Source organism: Mobula hypostoma, chromosome 13 (genome assembly GCF_963921235.1).
Source record: "Mobula hypostoma chromosome 13, sMobHyp1.1, whole genome shotgun sequence".
NCBI lineage: Eukaryota > Metazoa > Chordata > Chondrichthyes > Myliobatiformes > Myliobatidae > Mobula > Mobula hypostoma.
Genome location: NC_086109.1, coordinates 17,822,550 through 17,838,868, shown reverse-complemented (window position 1 = coordinate 17,838,868; position 16,319 = coordinate 17,822,550). Strand labels below are relative to the sequence as shown.

General features: G+C 38.9%; 1 long non-coding RNA gene across 1 annotated transcript in view; it reads right to left on the bottom strand.

Annotated features, from left to right (window-relative positions):
- The window catches only part of LOC134355463 (uncharacterized), a 44,563-nt gene extending 28,488 nt beyond the window's left edge, over window positions 1–16,075 (bottom strand). Inside the window, exon 1 of the long non-coding RNA XR_010020090.1 lies at window positions 16,061–16,075. This is a non-coding gene — a long non-coding RNA (uncharacterized LOC134355463). The remainder of the gene's footprint in view (window positions 1–16,060) is intronic.
- Window positions 16,076–16,319: the final 244 nt, after the last annotated feature.

The window sequence follows — 16,319 nt, the reverse complement described above, 5'->3', positions numbered from 1 at the left end:
CTGCATGTAGCCCCCTTGTCTCTGATTCAGAGACAGAAGAGATGCTGCAGATGCTGCAAATCCAGAGCAACACACACAGAACGCTGGAGGAACTCAGCAGGTCAGGCAGCATCTATGGAAAGGAATAAAGATTCGATGTTTCAGGCCAAGACCTCAGCAGGAGCTCTGATAAAGGGTCTCCACTTGTAATGTAGACTCTTTATTCCTTTCCATACATGCTCCCTGACCTGCTGAGTTTCTCCAGCATTTTGTTATGTGTTGCTCTGATTCAGATTGTGTGGGTTTAAGTCTCACTTCAGGGACTGAAATACAAATTCTTTTTAAGACTTCTGTCTGTTGCTACATTGTTGGAAGATAGTTTATTTTGGATTAGGCATAGCATAAGATCCCACAGAAATACAAATCTTTCTTCGTATCATTGGGTTTGCTGGAGGCATACAGCTCAGGTCACAAGATGGAGTAACTGATGTGCATGCTTGCAAATAAGTCACAATGTGAGATGCAATGTTATGTGTAAGTATACTGTTAAATTCTAAGGCTGTAGAATAAGGCTATTACCATTAGTAAAGAATTTATAAAACATATTATAATCCAAGAAGTAAGTGAAATAACTTTAGAGTAATATAAGTAACAGGAGAAAAGCAAGGCCATTTCTCTGTGTGATATCAAGATAATGGAAAAAGAATATTCAACACTGTAACCATACATCTGCAGGAAAACTTTGATAATTCACAATCTGACTATTTCAAAGTCTTAATATTTGGGCATCTGGCTCATCAGGTACTGTTACTTGAAACTTGGCATGACTGGAAAATTTATAATACCATGTTACATCTTAAAAGTGGTGTTGGACTATTAACGGGAATAATATCCAACAGTCTACAGAGTCTGCCAGTCTGGCATCAAAGCCCCTTTGAAGTACCAGATTATCAGAAATTTACTGTATGTTGCTGGACATGTTAAATGTTGTTTATTTTGATGCAAAGAGTAATAAATTTAGTCTACAGCTGCAATATTTATGTCACTAGGTGCCAAATGCCTAACTTGGCCAATTGCCAAATATGAACTATTTTGTCATTTCATCCAATGACAGTACTCTAAAATGATATTGTTGGAGGATTACAATGAAAATTTTCATCCTAACCAAATCATTGCCAACATTGATGGTCATTGGGTTGGATGCTTGTAAGAATGCAACAATATAGAAAGTCCTCGATTTTTGTTTCATACAATGCTTATTGCAGAGATTACCAAATACAATATGGTGGGCTGATTTGCAAGGATCAAACTGAGCAAATAAAGAAAGGCTTGAGCAAATGAAGACATTTCTGATGGAAAGGCAAAAATAATTAATAAGAGGGTTTAGTAGATTGTATGATTTCTGGTTGTGGTCCTATCTTAATGAAATGCCAGAAAGAAAAAGTAAATTTTCTTTCAATGCTCCAAGTATTCCACCATTAGAATCTCAGGATTGCCATACACCAGAAGTCAATGGAATAGACAACACAACAAAATGGTCTCAAGAGTAGGTGGAAACTGCTATTCTTCCACTCACAGCTTTCCAGACCTTCCCACTTAGCTAAAAATAGAGTCAGAAATTTAATAGAATATCTCCATTTGACTGAATTCAAAATATCAATGTTGGAACCTTTAATACAAAGCAGTTGGCTTGTTTAACTTTCCTTCAACCACCTCAAACCTCCAGATTAGTATACCGTTGCTGCAGTGAGCATTAGCCACAAGATGCTGATGCAGGGTCTCAGCCCGAAACGTCGACAGTACCTCTTCCTATAGATGCTGCTTGGCCTGCTGCGTTCACCAGCATTTTTTATGTGAGATGCTTCTTCAGCTGCACCTGACAAAAAGATTATCTTCAGCAGCCCCTTCAGTTTTGACCAAGTCTGCTTTCACTCCAGTTCTGTGTGTTTTGAGGTGGTTGATGGGTTGAATGTGGAACTACAGACTCCTCCACATGTGGGCAGGAGGTACCGGGATAGCTTAATTGTAGAAATGATCACTTAAATTGGTTTATTATTATTGTTTTATGTGGTGAGATACAGTGAAAAGCATTGTTTTGCATGCCATCCATATGGATCATTTCATCATATCAGTGCACTGAGTTTGTACAAAGGATTACCACCATTCTCTAATCTTCCCCAGTAAGACTTATCACCTTTTTAATAAATGCTCATGATTACTGCATTCAAGGTTCTCTGATGGTGCTCTTCACAAATCTGGACTGGAATAACAAGAAAATAAAGATACAAGTGTTTCCAACCCTCAAGACACAAACCATCAAGAACAAATTGCAGCTCCTTCACATCACTGGGTCAGAGTACTATCAGGTGTCTTCTATCTGATAGAAGAGGGAGAGCAGAGAATATCTGGGTATTATACTGTCTGCTTTATTGAGGCAGCGAGAGTCCACAGAGGGGAGGCTGGTTTCCATGCTGTGCTGAGTTGTATCTAAAATTCTCTTTGCAGTTTCTTGGGGGCAAATGCAGAGCAGTTGCCATACCAAGCCATTATGTATCCAAATAGGATACTCTCTATGGTGCATCAATAAAAATTGGTAAGGATTGATGGAGACATGCAATATTTCTTTAGCCTCCTGAGGAAGTAGAGGTGTTAGTGAGCTGTCACGGCCATGGCGTCTACAATTTTGGACCACAACATTCTCAAGGGATGGAAAAAATCCTCATCTTTGTGAGAATGATCATGCCCAGGAAATTATTTTTTTTAATCCAACAAAGGTAATTAGCTAATTGTGCAAGAAGTGGTTTGTTGATTTTCTTACTGTGTTGCGTCGTAATATTTACAATTATATGTGATTGCCTAGTTCTTTGACTCAAAGCTTCAATTGTTGGTTTTTCAAAGAAATACAATTCCCAACCCACCTGATTATATTTCAAGCTGCTCTTTTTTTAAAGAGTTGGAGCTGGCCCAAAGGTACTCAGGGACTACAAGCACCCACAAAACTAAGGAGTGTAGGGTATTTTATTTTAATTTACTTTAACCTGTTGGTGTGTTTTCTAACTGAAAGACCTCAATATTATTAAAAGCATCACAGATCCCCTGTAATTTTTGGTTTCTATTGCTGTCTCCACTCTGTCCTGACCACCAACTGTCACACATCTATGGAATTTAAGCCGTTAATCTTCCACAATATCTATTCTTGAATTGCTATAAATTGTTATATTGAATAGCAGCCATAGATACAAACAATGCACTTCCACAGTACAAGAAATTAAAGTGAGATTTGTGACCACAGCTGTTGCAAATTCCCCATTTACTCAGTAGGCAATATTAGTGATTTAAACCCCAGGCACAAAAGACCCTGCTGGCTGTTATCTGGTATTGTTAGTTACATCACTCCAGATACTCTTGAATAAGACTTGGCACTTTTCTATTGCAATGTAGCAATAAGAATTAACAAATCAAACCCTCCAGTTGCCAATGAGTGACAGCTGGCACCTGCCTAACATCAGGTACTGGCAGTCAGAATTCTCCAGATGCCTCAGTGATAGCACATTCCCACTACCAGCTGGTATTAGCAATTGGAATCTCGCAGCTATGATGGGATTTGTTTTTTAATCTATATAATTGCACAAATGTCACCACCTTATGCTAATACCCCACTGTAGTAAATGTTAAGCATTCGGTGCATTGTGAAATGAAACTGGATGAAGTACAATTTCAGATTGTAAGTGGTCAGAATTGCACCTTGTCTTGTATGCCTGCCAAGGCTACGGTGGATCAGCTAATGATCATAATTGAAATGAAAAGGATTTGAAAATTCTACTCACTTCAGTTTTGATAAAGCAGCTCCACCTTTTAAACAGTTTCTGTTCATCCATCCATCAATAATGCTTCAATTTATTTATTCCTGAACCTCTCAACGTGCATGTGTTTGCCCTTCCATTACCAATCAACCCAACATATACCTACAAGTTAGATTACATATTCTGGGGGAAAATGTCTATGTTTAACTGATTTAACAGAGTGAAATGCAACCTGCTCATTCTGATTATTGGTGTCTTGACAGAGAACCACTAACATGGGATCTACATATCCTGGTTATTAAGAGGTTATTAACAATAGTACATACTCAACACATCCAATATTACAACAGAGTTCTGAAACAAGAATCAATCCACTCTTGCTTCTGAATAATTTACCTACATAGTTCGCACCTTTCATTGATCCAAATTATTTATAGAACTACATTGTATAGGTTATTTTAGTTAATATATCATAGTACATCGTATGTACAGTATTTAATAATGTACAGTCTGTCCCTTTCAATAGGGTCTCAATGGTCTAGGCTTGTGACAAATTGCCCCACAATACTTTCTTCCATCTCCTACTCTTTCTGTTGCTGCTCTGTTGCGGTTGTTGTTGCTGTGTTTGTGATTCGGCTGGAAAAGAGGATTTGAGCTGGAAAAATTGTCTCCAAGGATGGCCTGTACTGTAGGAGAAGAACAAGAGCGAGCTGAGTGCAGAATCATTCAAGGGAGTGGTAGTGCATAATCAAAAAATATAGAATGTGAATAAGAGATGAATTAATGATGTGTAGACACAGGAGACATGTTTACCATGCAGAAAAAAATGCTTCCTCCACTCTTCCCAATGGAGCCTGGGTTGACATTAGAATTTATAGACGTATATGGATAGCCGCATGTACTATAGTCAGTAAATCACCAGCAGTGCAATGGCCTTTGGAAAATCAGAGAGTTGACCATTAAAGCCAAAGTGATCATAGGGCAAGGAACTGCAGGATTACTAGCATCTGTTGAACGAATCCCTGCAAGAATCACCCTTGCAAAACAGTAAAGAAAATTTGTCCGAATACCTTTATCTCTGTTACTATATTTTGATAGTAAAAAAACTTGGCTCTTTCTTTTGCATGAACAACCTTGCTGTTTTGTTTCTAATGTCAAGTAATGAGAGATCAGAACTACATCTCAGATACTTTGCAAGCCAGATTATTTTTTTGCACAGTTGTGATTTTAATTTGTATTTCAGTACTCAAGCAGTTCCCTGGTCACGCAAGGGTTCCATTCCTGAGAACTGCACACAAGCCAAGTTCTCCGTAAGTCAGAAACATCCATTTGCTTATCATTTCACTCCATGTACACTTTCAGTTCATCAAATATTCATCTTAACACCACTTATAATTGAACTAAGTATTACATCCAATCACTAATGAATACCATAAAACACTTTATTGTTATTACTATCTTGAAAAATGCTTTAATGATCATTAAACCTCTATTACAACATCAAATGCCTCTCCTGCTAGACTTTCCTAATTACAAAGACCTTTGAGTATCAAAGCTTTATTAAATAAGACAGTCTAGTGGATGAGACCACTGTACATTGAAGTGAATGCCTTAACAGTGAATCATTATCTTTGAATGTTAGGTATTAAAACATCAGGTCATGAAAAGATGAGCTTTTGCCTTGGGAAATTACCTGACACTGACCCTAACCAAGGTCAGATTAACCCATTGTTGATAAGCATATGGGAGAATTTGTATAAAGTCAGATTTCCACAGATCAAGTTAACTGTAACCTGGGTAGCTCACACTCATCTTAAACAAAAATGTTTTTCAGCTCAAAGGATAGAAAGTGATTTCTTTTAGGCACAGTAGCATAGCAGTTAGAGTAACACTTTATAGCGCCAGCGACCCAGGTTCAATTTCGCCGCTGCCTGTAAGGAGTTTGTATGTTCTTTCTGAAGCCACATGGGTTTCCTGCGGGTGCTCCAATTTCCCCTCACATCCCAAAGACATACAGGTCAGTAGATTAATTGGTGACCTGGATGCAATTGGGCCACACAAACTCAATGGGCCAGATGAGCCTTTTGCTATGCTGTATCGCTAAATAAATGATAATAAATTTAAGAGACAATGATCTTATTGCTGGAATCATGAGGCGTCTACTAAAACTCTCCTAATGCGATAGGACTTTAAGTGGATAACTAAATTCTCTTCTGGGCCAGGAATGAACTGTACAAAAAGGATGGGTTGCACCTAAACCAGACGAGTATCAAGATCCTGACAGAGGCTGGCCAGTGCTACTAGGAATGGCTCAAGCTAGTGACAAAGGAAGGGTAGGACCCAAAATGACGATGTAGCAAGAAGAAAGTGAGAAGCATGTGTAGTAAATGGAGGCGGCAGAGCAGCCAGAGATGTATGGGACAGCATAAGAGGGCTGGCAGCCTTAAGTGTATTTACTTTAACGCAAGGAGTCTTGCGTTAAGATGAATGAACTGAGAGGATGGCTCAGCAGATGGAATTATGATTATAAACTAAATGTGGGAAAATGGGATTAGTGACGATAGGCATCTTGGTTGAAACTGACAAGTTGGGCCACAGGGCCTGTTTCCATGTGATTCGACAACCGTTTCAATGAAAGACATTTTCCGTTTACTGAGTGAAGAGAATTTACTGAAGCAAACAATATCTACATAATGCATCTGAGGTGCATTAGATTGAAATTTGTCCCTCGCCAATCTAATCACTCCTAAGGACTTTATAGCTGAGGCATTATATCTACAGTTTGACTATAGTGGACCTTTTTCTGTATTTTACAAGAGCGATAGGTTTTATACAGAAAGGTTTATGCCTGGAATGACTCTATAATGAGCCACTGTCTATAGATAACCCCATAAAAGTGAGTTGTGATGGGTTGTTGATCGAAGCAGATCTGTGGAGGAGACTGGTGTGTGAATATCATGTAGCTGAAAATATAGAAATATTCTCCTTTCCTGCATTAATTAGTAGACCACCCCACATTATTAGTGAGTTCATTCATTATGTGCCGTGTCTTCTGATGTAGATGACCATGGTCTTTCCATGACCATGGTTGTTCTTGACAAGTTTTTCTACAGAAGTGGTTTGCCATTGGCTTCTTCTGGGCAGAGTCTTTACAAGACAGGTGACCCCAGCCATTATCAATACACTTCAGAGATTATCTGCCTGGCGTCAGTGATCGCATAACCAGGACTTGTGATATGCACCAGCTGCTCATACGACCATCCACCCCCTGTTCTCATGGCTTCACATGACCCTGGTCAGGGGGGGCTAAGCAGGTACTGCCCAAGAGTGACCTGCAGGCTAGCAGAGGGAAGGAGCACCATTCACCTCCTTTGGTAGAGACGTATCTCTACTCTGCCACCCCTATTGGTGAGTACAGAAGCCAGAAAACCCACTGCTCCTCTATTCCAACGTATCAAAGAAAATATTAAAGACCACAAAACACAAGAGATTCTACAGATGCTGGAAATCCAGAGAAACACACACAAAATGCTGGAGGAACCCAGCAGATCAGCATCTATGGAAAGAAATAAAAAGCCAACATTTCAAGCCAAGGCCCTTCATTAGTACTGGAAAGGAAAGGGGAAGAAACCAGAATCAGTTTAAAGATAGATCTGATTGAAGAGAGATTAAAGACTATATGGTAATGGTCAACAAGATCTAATAACCTGCATATCTTAACTTGCTTCCAACTACACTTTGAATATCGCACTGTCAGGCACTGAAGTTTTATCCCATCAGATTCAATTAGAAGAGCTTTTCTTTATTTATTTAATCTAGATCTTACATGATTCTGAGCAGGCCCATCAAATCACTTCTCATTTTTGTTCCACTCTAAGGAGAACAGTATCAGCTTCTCCAGTGTATCTACATAGCTTTAAGCCTTCACATCCTTCCTATAGCACAATAATCAGAACTGACTACAATGCTCTGGTTGCAGCTAGATTAATGCTTCAACACGTCTCCACTTCTTTTGTATGCTTTTAATAAAATCCAGGATTCCAGGTGTCTTTACAGTACTTTTTCAAGATAACTTACAAAGATATTTGCAGACATACACAAGATATCTTCATTGTAAATACAGGAAGTCTGCAGATGCTGGAAATCCAAAGCAACACACACAAAATGCTGGGCAGCATCTATAGAAATGAAAAAACAGTCAACAGTTTGGGCTGAGACCCTCCTTCAGGACTGTGAGAGAAGGGGGAAGGTAGCTTTATTGTTGTAGCTACATTTAATCCGTACTACTCTGTTTTGATTTTTCTAATTTTTCCACTTACATTGCAGAGAAATGCAGAGTGATGGATTCATCCATCTGCAAAGTATCTCCCTCTTAACAATAGATCCCAACCCTCAAATTCATATCATTGATTGCATTTCAGAATATATTCTATTTCCAGTTCTGATGAAAGGTCTTCAAACTGCAATGTTAACTCTGTTCCTTTCCAAAGATACTGCCTGTCCTGCTAAACGTCTCAACTATTTTCCATTTTTATACAGATTCCAGGCATTTAAAAAAAATGTTATTTTAGAATATCCAGAACCTTTCCAGAGGGGGTCAGTATCAGAGAATGTAAATGATCCTTACAAATTAAAATATCCTGGATTTTAGACATTGGAAATGCAGATACTCAGTTGCTTTATCACTTTCCCCAAATCCCTTCACAGTTGGAATCTCTTCGGCAGAGTCATTATGTATATTAAAGAGGAGTGAGTTGGATGTTTTCCAATACCTATTGCCTTTCTTTTATTTTGTACATCTTTTTATATATTTTAGCCAATTTCAAATGCTTTCAAACTGGTACCTATCATACACTCCTTTTTCTGCTTCATATTTTTTGCTTCTACACCATCCAGAGCACTGGCTGTGATTATCCTGTTTTTTTACTTGGTGAGAATGTTCCCAAGCTTTACCTCAAATATCTTCTCCAAAAATAAATACCATTCTGCCTGCCTGTCCAAATTATTCTGGCCAAACCTATTGAGTTTTCCTGTGCAAAAGACTGATAAGGTTTAAAACAGAGGATGCTGTAAACGTTCATCGTGTCAGGCAGCATCTATGGAAAGGAAAACTTACAATTTCAGGTGTTGGACTATTCATAAGAATTGGGGTAAATAAGAAAAATAAGTTCGTTCTCAGTAGAAAAGAAGATGGGGGATTGGGTCAAACAAAGGGGAGTGAGTTCGGATAGGCAGTTACAAACACGTAAACTTCTTTATCTATGATATGCATTGTTATTAGCAAGGCTATGAGACATTCCCATCTGATTAAGAAAAGCAGAGCCAAAAATGAGGTCAGGCTGAAATGGCCAGTTTTGTCACAGACAGAAAAAGAAAGTTACCTAAAGATAGAGAATTCATTATAAAATGCAGAGGCTATGCCCAGACAGACAAGGTGTTGCTCAATCATGCATTGCAACAGCATAGGATACTGCAGAGAGAAAAGTTAGAGGGGAAGACAAATGGAAGCTCAGGTCAGTCTGTGGACTGAATGAAGGCGTGCTTTGAAGTGATCACCCAATCTACATTTGGTTTCCCCAGTGTGGTAAATATCACATTATGACTACCAGTTGCAGTACACTAGAATGGAAGATGTGCAAGCGCACTGCACCCCGGAATGACTGATTTGGGCCTCTGGATGATGAGAAGGGAAGACATGAAAGGATAGGTAGTGCATTTCCAGCAGTTGGGGAGTAGTTAGAGCGGAAGAGCGGATCAAGGGGTTGTGAGGGGATCAATTCCTTCAAAATGGGAGTAAAGGAAAATTAATTTGGTTGTGGCATCCTATTGGATTTAATAGAAATTAAAAATGATCCAGTATCTTCCCAGGTTCGACAAAGGGCCCCAGGCCTGAAACATTAACAATTTCTCTTTCCACAGAAGCTGTCGATCTGCTGAATATCTCCAACATCAATTGTTTTAATTTTGGATTTTCAGCATCTGCAGTTTTTATTTTCAAATCAGCGATGGAAAAACTGATCCTTTTCATTTCACAATGTATTTTAAGCAACCCATCATTTAAAAATATTCATGGAAACAGTCTCAGAAGGTAAACAATTAGGCTATGTAAACATTTCTTTTAAACCTTAAATCCCATATGATCTGTAAGGGGAGGCCATGGCTTGATGAATATCCAATCTATGTAGTGTAATAGCAAGCAATGCCACTGGTATTATAAAAATAGCAGTGTTTGTCACAGTAGTGTTATTGCCATGTGTTATCATCAAGTTCTCTGCCATCCTGGCAGGAGGCTCCTTGTCAGTAGCTAAAAGCTATTTGCATCAACGGTTTGGATGGAAAATGATTTAGTTTGTAGTGCCACTATATATTCTGCTTTAATCATTAAACAGCACATTTGTTGGAAAATGCATTTCAAAAAATATATTGCAGCAGCTGTGTTTCTTCGAATAGCAATTGTACAATATGGGTCTGATATGTAGAAATATGCAAAGCATTTACTGTTTTATAGTTATGCAGAGAACTGAACTAATTTCAATACAAGCAAAGAAATTTTAATGAAATAAAATTGAACAAAAGGAATAGAAGTAAACTATTCAGTCCCCCAAGCCCATCAATAAACCAAATAGATGATAATCAGTCCTGCCCTTAACTCTATCCATTTGCCTTTCTTGAATGTTATGTTTTATTAGCCAAACAGTAACTAGTACAATCCAAAATTTTAGAACTGCTAAACTGTATATTCTAAAGAAGCAGTCCTGTGAACAGCCTAGCTCTAAATACAAGGCTGTGACTCCTGTTAGGGTATCATTTGCCAGAGAAATACCTCACAGTGAATCATATCTTCACTTTCCACATTCGAGAGAACATAATGGTTCATAAACCTCATGAAACTTATCACGAGTGATACACATCTAAATATTGTAGCAATTTACAGTCTATGCACCACACCTTGGAATGCCAACATTTCCAAAGCTTCTTGTTAATGTAAAGAAACCAAACCTCATTTATGCTGTTTTATAAGAAACGATTGAAGACCAAACAAAAAGGTTATATAAAGATCTGCTAGTCACTATTATCAGGAAAGTGGAATGTTATTTTTAATATTATAATTTATTCAAAACTTCCTAAATCGTCAAAAGTCATTGAGTTGTTTAGTTTTTCTTTCAAGCTTGTTGAAAGTGGAGAAATTCATGTAGCTTGGAAGTCAGCTATCTCAACTGTTACATATATTTTTGGCAACAATAAAAAAACAATTTGATGCAGCTTTGCAATCAGCAAAGAAATTGCAACTGAATACATCATTCTACCTCCAACGAAAATCAGTCAGAACAACTTGTGCAGGAGTTGCAGGAGTTCCTTGTGGCAATGTCCTAGGCCACAACCATCTCCAGCTGCTTCATCAATGTCACTCCTTCCATCATGAAGGTCAGAAATAATAAGGTTCACTAATGATTACACAGTTTTCAATGCTATTCATAACTCCTAAAAAAATTAAACAAAATGTCCCTGTATGCAGATGGGATTTGGACACAGGCTGCTATGTAACAAGGAACATGCACACTACAAAAGTAATAACCAGCTTCACTATAAATGCCTAATCTTAACATTCAATGACTTTACTATAATTGAGACCCCTGGTACCAACATCCTAAGGGTCATCACTGACGAAAAACTCATCTAGACCCACCATGGATCTCAGTATTCACTTCTTGGCCCCCTGATACTTTTCCCACCATTTACAAGGTATGTCAGAACAACAAAGAAAAATGTTGCTCATGCCTAAATGAACGCAACTCTCACAATGCTCAAGAAACTTGACATCATCCAAGATAAAACTGCCATTTGATTAGCATTCCATAACTACCATAACTATTCATAGCCTCCACCATTACCACACCATGACTGCAGGTACAAAATACATGCCATTTTCCATGTAGGCTACTCCAACAGCACTTCCCAAACTCATTAACTTTACCACAAATGATAAGGTAGCAGGTGCATGAGAATATCTCCATCCTTAGGTGTGCCTCCAAGTAAAACAGCCCTTTTCCCTAGAACAGAGAACTCAGTTTAAATAAAAGCACGACTGATGAACAATCAGGCTGGAGAACTCCCGTTTAACAGATTATTTGAAGCAAGTATTATCTATGAACACATAGAAGGCAATCACAGCCTCTGTTAGAAATAAAGTTTCCTCTTGAAAGCTTAGACAGAATCAACACCACAACATCCCAAAGGTCACCACATTACAAACACAAAACCGCACGATCCTTCTCTTGTGAAGAAATTCACATACCCTGGCCTTTCCAATTCTGTAAAGCTGGAACAATCAACCAAAATGGAGCAGTGCAGGGCAAGTCATAAAAATTTCTATAAGCCACAAAACTAAATAAGTAGTGGAAAAGATAAATAACAAGGAAGAGTTATGGTTCGTGAACCATTCAGAAATCGGAGGGTAGAGAGGATGAAGCTGTTTTTAAAATATTGACTGTGGATCTTCAGAGTCAATAGACAATAGACAATAGGTGCAGGAGTAGGCCATTCAGCCCTTCGAGCCAGCACCACCATTCACTGTGATCATGGCTGATCATCCACAATCAGTATCTAGTTCCTGCCTTATCCCCATTACCTTTCATTCCGCTATCTTTAAGAGCTCTATCCATCTCTTTCATGAAAGCATCCAGAGACTTGGCCTCCACAGCCTTCTGGGGCAGAGTATTCCATATATCCACCACTCTCTGGGTGAAAAAGCTTTATGCACACATTCTTTCTCTCACTCTCCTTTTTCTCCCTCTGTCCCTCTGAATATACCTCTTGCCTATCCTCTGGGTCACCCCCCCCCCTTGTCTTTCTTCCCGGACCTCCTGTCCCATGATCCTCTCGTATCCCCTTTTGCCTATCACCTGTCCAGCTCTCGGCTCTATCCCTCCCCCTCCTGTCTTCTCCTATCATTTTGGATCTCTCCCTCCCCCTCCAACTTTCAAATCCCTTACTCACTCTTCCTTCAGTTAGTCCTGACGAAGGGTCTCGGCCTGAAACGTCGACTGCACCTCTTTCTATAGATGCTGCTTGGCCTGCTGCGTTCACCAGCAACTTTGATGTATGTCCCTTAATAATCTTATATGTTTCAATAAGATCCCCTCTCAGCCTTCTAAATTCCAGAGTATACAAGCCCAGTTGCTCCAATCTTTCGACATATGACAGTCCCGCCATCCCCGGAATTAACCTTGTGAACCTACGCTGCACTCCCTCAATAGCAAGAATGTCCTTCCTCAAATTTGGAGACCAAAACTGCACACAGTACTCCAGGTGTGGTCTCACCAGGGCCCTGTTCAGCTGTAGAAGGACCTCTTTGCTCTTATACTCAATTCCCCTTGTTATGAAGGCCAGCATGCCATTAGCTTTCTTCACAGCCTGCTGTACTTGCATGCTTACTTTCAGTGACTGATGTACCTCCTTCATGATTGTAATAGTGTGAAGTGGGCATACCCAGATGACGAAGGTCTTTAATGATGGATACTGCCCTCTTGAAGCACCACCACTTTAAGATGTCCTCGATGTGACAAGGGATGATGAGCCTATGATGGAACTGGCTGAGTCAACAACCCTATGCAGGATCTTGCGATTCTGTGCATGGAAGGCTCCATACTGGGTTGTGATGCACCCAGTCAGAATGCTCCCAAACATGCAGTACATCTGCAGAAATTTTCAAGTCTTTGGAGACTACCATTCTCCTCAATCACCTAATAAAGTAGAGCCGCTGATATACCTTCTTCATGATTACATTAATGTGTTCGACCCTGGATAGATACTCTGAGATATTGATGCCCAAGAACTTGAAGTTGTTTGTGCTTTCCACCACTGACCACCCACCCCCCCCCCATGAGAACTGGTATGTGTAGTCCTGACTCCCCTTCCTGAAGCCCACAATTAATTCCTTGGCCTTGCTGACATGAATTACAAAGTCAGTACTGCGAGACCACTCAATGCGCTATCTACCTCACTCCTGTACGCCTCCTTGTCAATTGCCTCTATAATGCAAGTATCTATATGGATTACACTTCATTTAATTGAACTACTGCACTCAATGAAATTCATTAAAAATTATTTAACCTCTGTTTTTTCTATTATCACTTTGTGCCTCAGCCCAAGCTGAATGCGAGATTTCATGAAGACCAGGAGAGAGAAATACTGGGAAAATATAGGAAAGAGAGTGAAGTTAAGGCTACCAAGGACAAAGCTTTTAGAAAAATCTTCCTGTTGTGAAAATTACACTCCAGACACTGATTATGCATCAAATGAACTTCTCTTACATCAGTCAAGCTGCATGTTTCAGACCCAAATCTATTTCTGATCACGTTCATTAGTGCATGTTGTTCAGTCGCTGCAAATGATTGATGTTTCAGTATCTTTCTCAGCCTTCCATTAGCATGTTATTTTTAATTTATAATGTGATAAAAAAGTATTGTTCAAGGATTCAGAAAAGGCTGCAGTAAGTCCTGAATATGGGGGTAATATTTATAGATGCTAACAAAGCTAAAAACACATTTTGTGCAAGACAGATTTCAGACTCTATCAGTCAAATACATGGCTTATCCTTATAGAAAAGATGTAGACCATTGCTGGAACTACCAGGAAGATCATTAGACAGGGGTCCTGGAGAGTGTTACTCGAGTTTTTGAGAGCAATTATGTCCTTTTTTATAATGCATTTACGTCATTTGCATGTTAGACATGGAAAGCTACTCTCAGTGCTGTTTTATCCATTCTCTCTTTATTGTAAAACTCCACGTTTTATTTTTGAACTCAGAAAATCCATAGACTCTACTACACTGGTGTCAGCTGTGGCTTACTGATAACTTGGTCACCTCTGAGTCAGAAGTTTGTGGGTTCAAAACCAACAGATTTAAAGTCATAGAGCACTACAGCACAAAAACAGGCCCTTCTGTTCATCTAGTCTGTGCTGAGTTGTTATTCAGCATAGTCCCATCGATCGGCACCTGGACCACAGTCCTCTACAAACTTCTTTTAAATGTTGCAATCAAACACGAACTCACCACATCCAGTGGCAGTTCATTCCACAGTCTTACCACCCTCTGAGTGAAGAAGTTCCCCCTCAGATTCCCCTTAATTATAAGTTTATTTTTATATAGAAAATTTGTTTTTTTTTTACTTAGAATTTACTATGTAATTGTGATTATAGGCAATTACCAACCATGTGATGAAATTATCTTCAAAGCAGGCAGATTCAGTTTAAGTGGGTTTAAAGTAGGGTGCTTTGAAAGGATAAGTGTGCAGGGATGAAGGGACAGCAAGATCTTGGGGGAAGGTAGCCAGGAAATAATTCCTAAACATGTTATAAATGGTTGGGTCTTTAGCTGCTGAGTCCATGCTGCATCACTAACATAAACTCTTAAGTTCATATTAGCAATGGATCATGAACTCAAGAGTTTGTGTTACATCAATATTTCTCATTTCCATCACTAACACTGCATTTATTATGATGAACAATTACATAATGGAATGGCAGGACAAGATGACTTCAATTTCCATATTCATATGATGTGCTTTAGAGGGGTATTTATGAGCTTTGTACTACTTAGGAAAAGTTGTCAGTGGCAGACTATAGGTAGTTATGCCTTATATAACAGATAGTGTATAGAAATCTATACAATAGAGTTGTGATCAACTTGGTGCTAGCTTATAAATTTGCTAAACATTTTAAGTTCATTTCCATAACTTGCATTGGAGAAATTTGCACTTACATCCATTGTTACACATCCACTGTTACTCAGTAAACGTGCGATAAGAAATTTCAGAATCTAGATTACTGAGGCAAATCTGAATATTTGCAGCAGGAAACTCAAGTTCCAGGACATGGATCAGAGCTGAGATTCCAACCTTGTGTTGCTAATCCAGCACAGGAATATGGCACTTCCATACACGTTTAGGTGCGTGCTTTAGCTGTGGATATTGGCCTGTGTCATTTCATCCTTATAAAAGCATAAGTGAAATTAAATCAATTAAACTTATATAGAGTGCTTTCTTCATTGAAGTAGGATAGAAATTTACTAAAATCACAAATTTAGTTGCATGAAAAATCACCAGAGGCAGAACCATTCTTTTACATAAATTACAGAAATGTTGTATATAGAAATTATGCTACTTCTTAATGTTGTAAAGCATATTAAATTTTAAAGAGGGAGAAAAGTTTGGGACAATCCACCTGTAAAGTCAAGGCATCAGCTGTTATTTACAGGATTTCATTCGTAATCTTACCTCACTATTTCCCAGAGTACTATCTAAATGTCTCAATTCCTGAAGGCATTGTTTATTTATTTTTCAGATCTACGTCTTGTTGATACCATGCACCGATTCGCATAGGCGATGCCCCAGTTCACATTTGCCTGTTTCTGTGGACTCCATGGCCTCTGCAATTCTAAAGAAAAAAAAGAAAAACATGGCTCGGAACGGGAAACATCTGTGTAAAAATGGACTAAGGATTATGGTATACTCAGCCTGTCCCCAATGGGGCAAT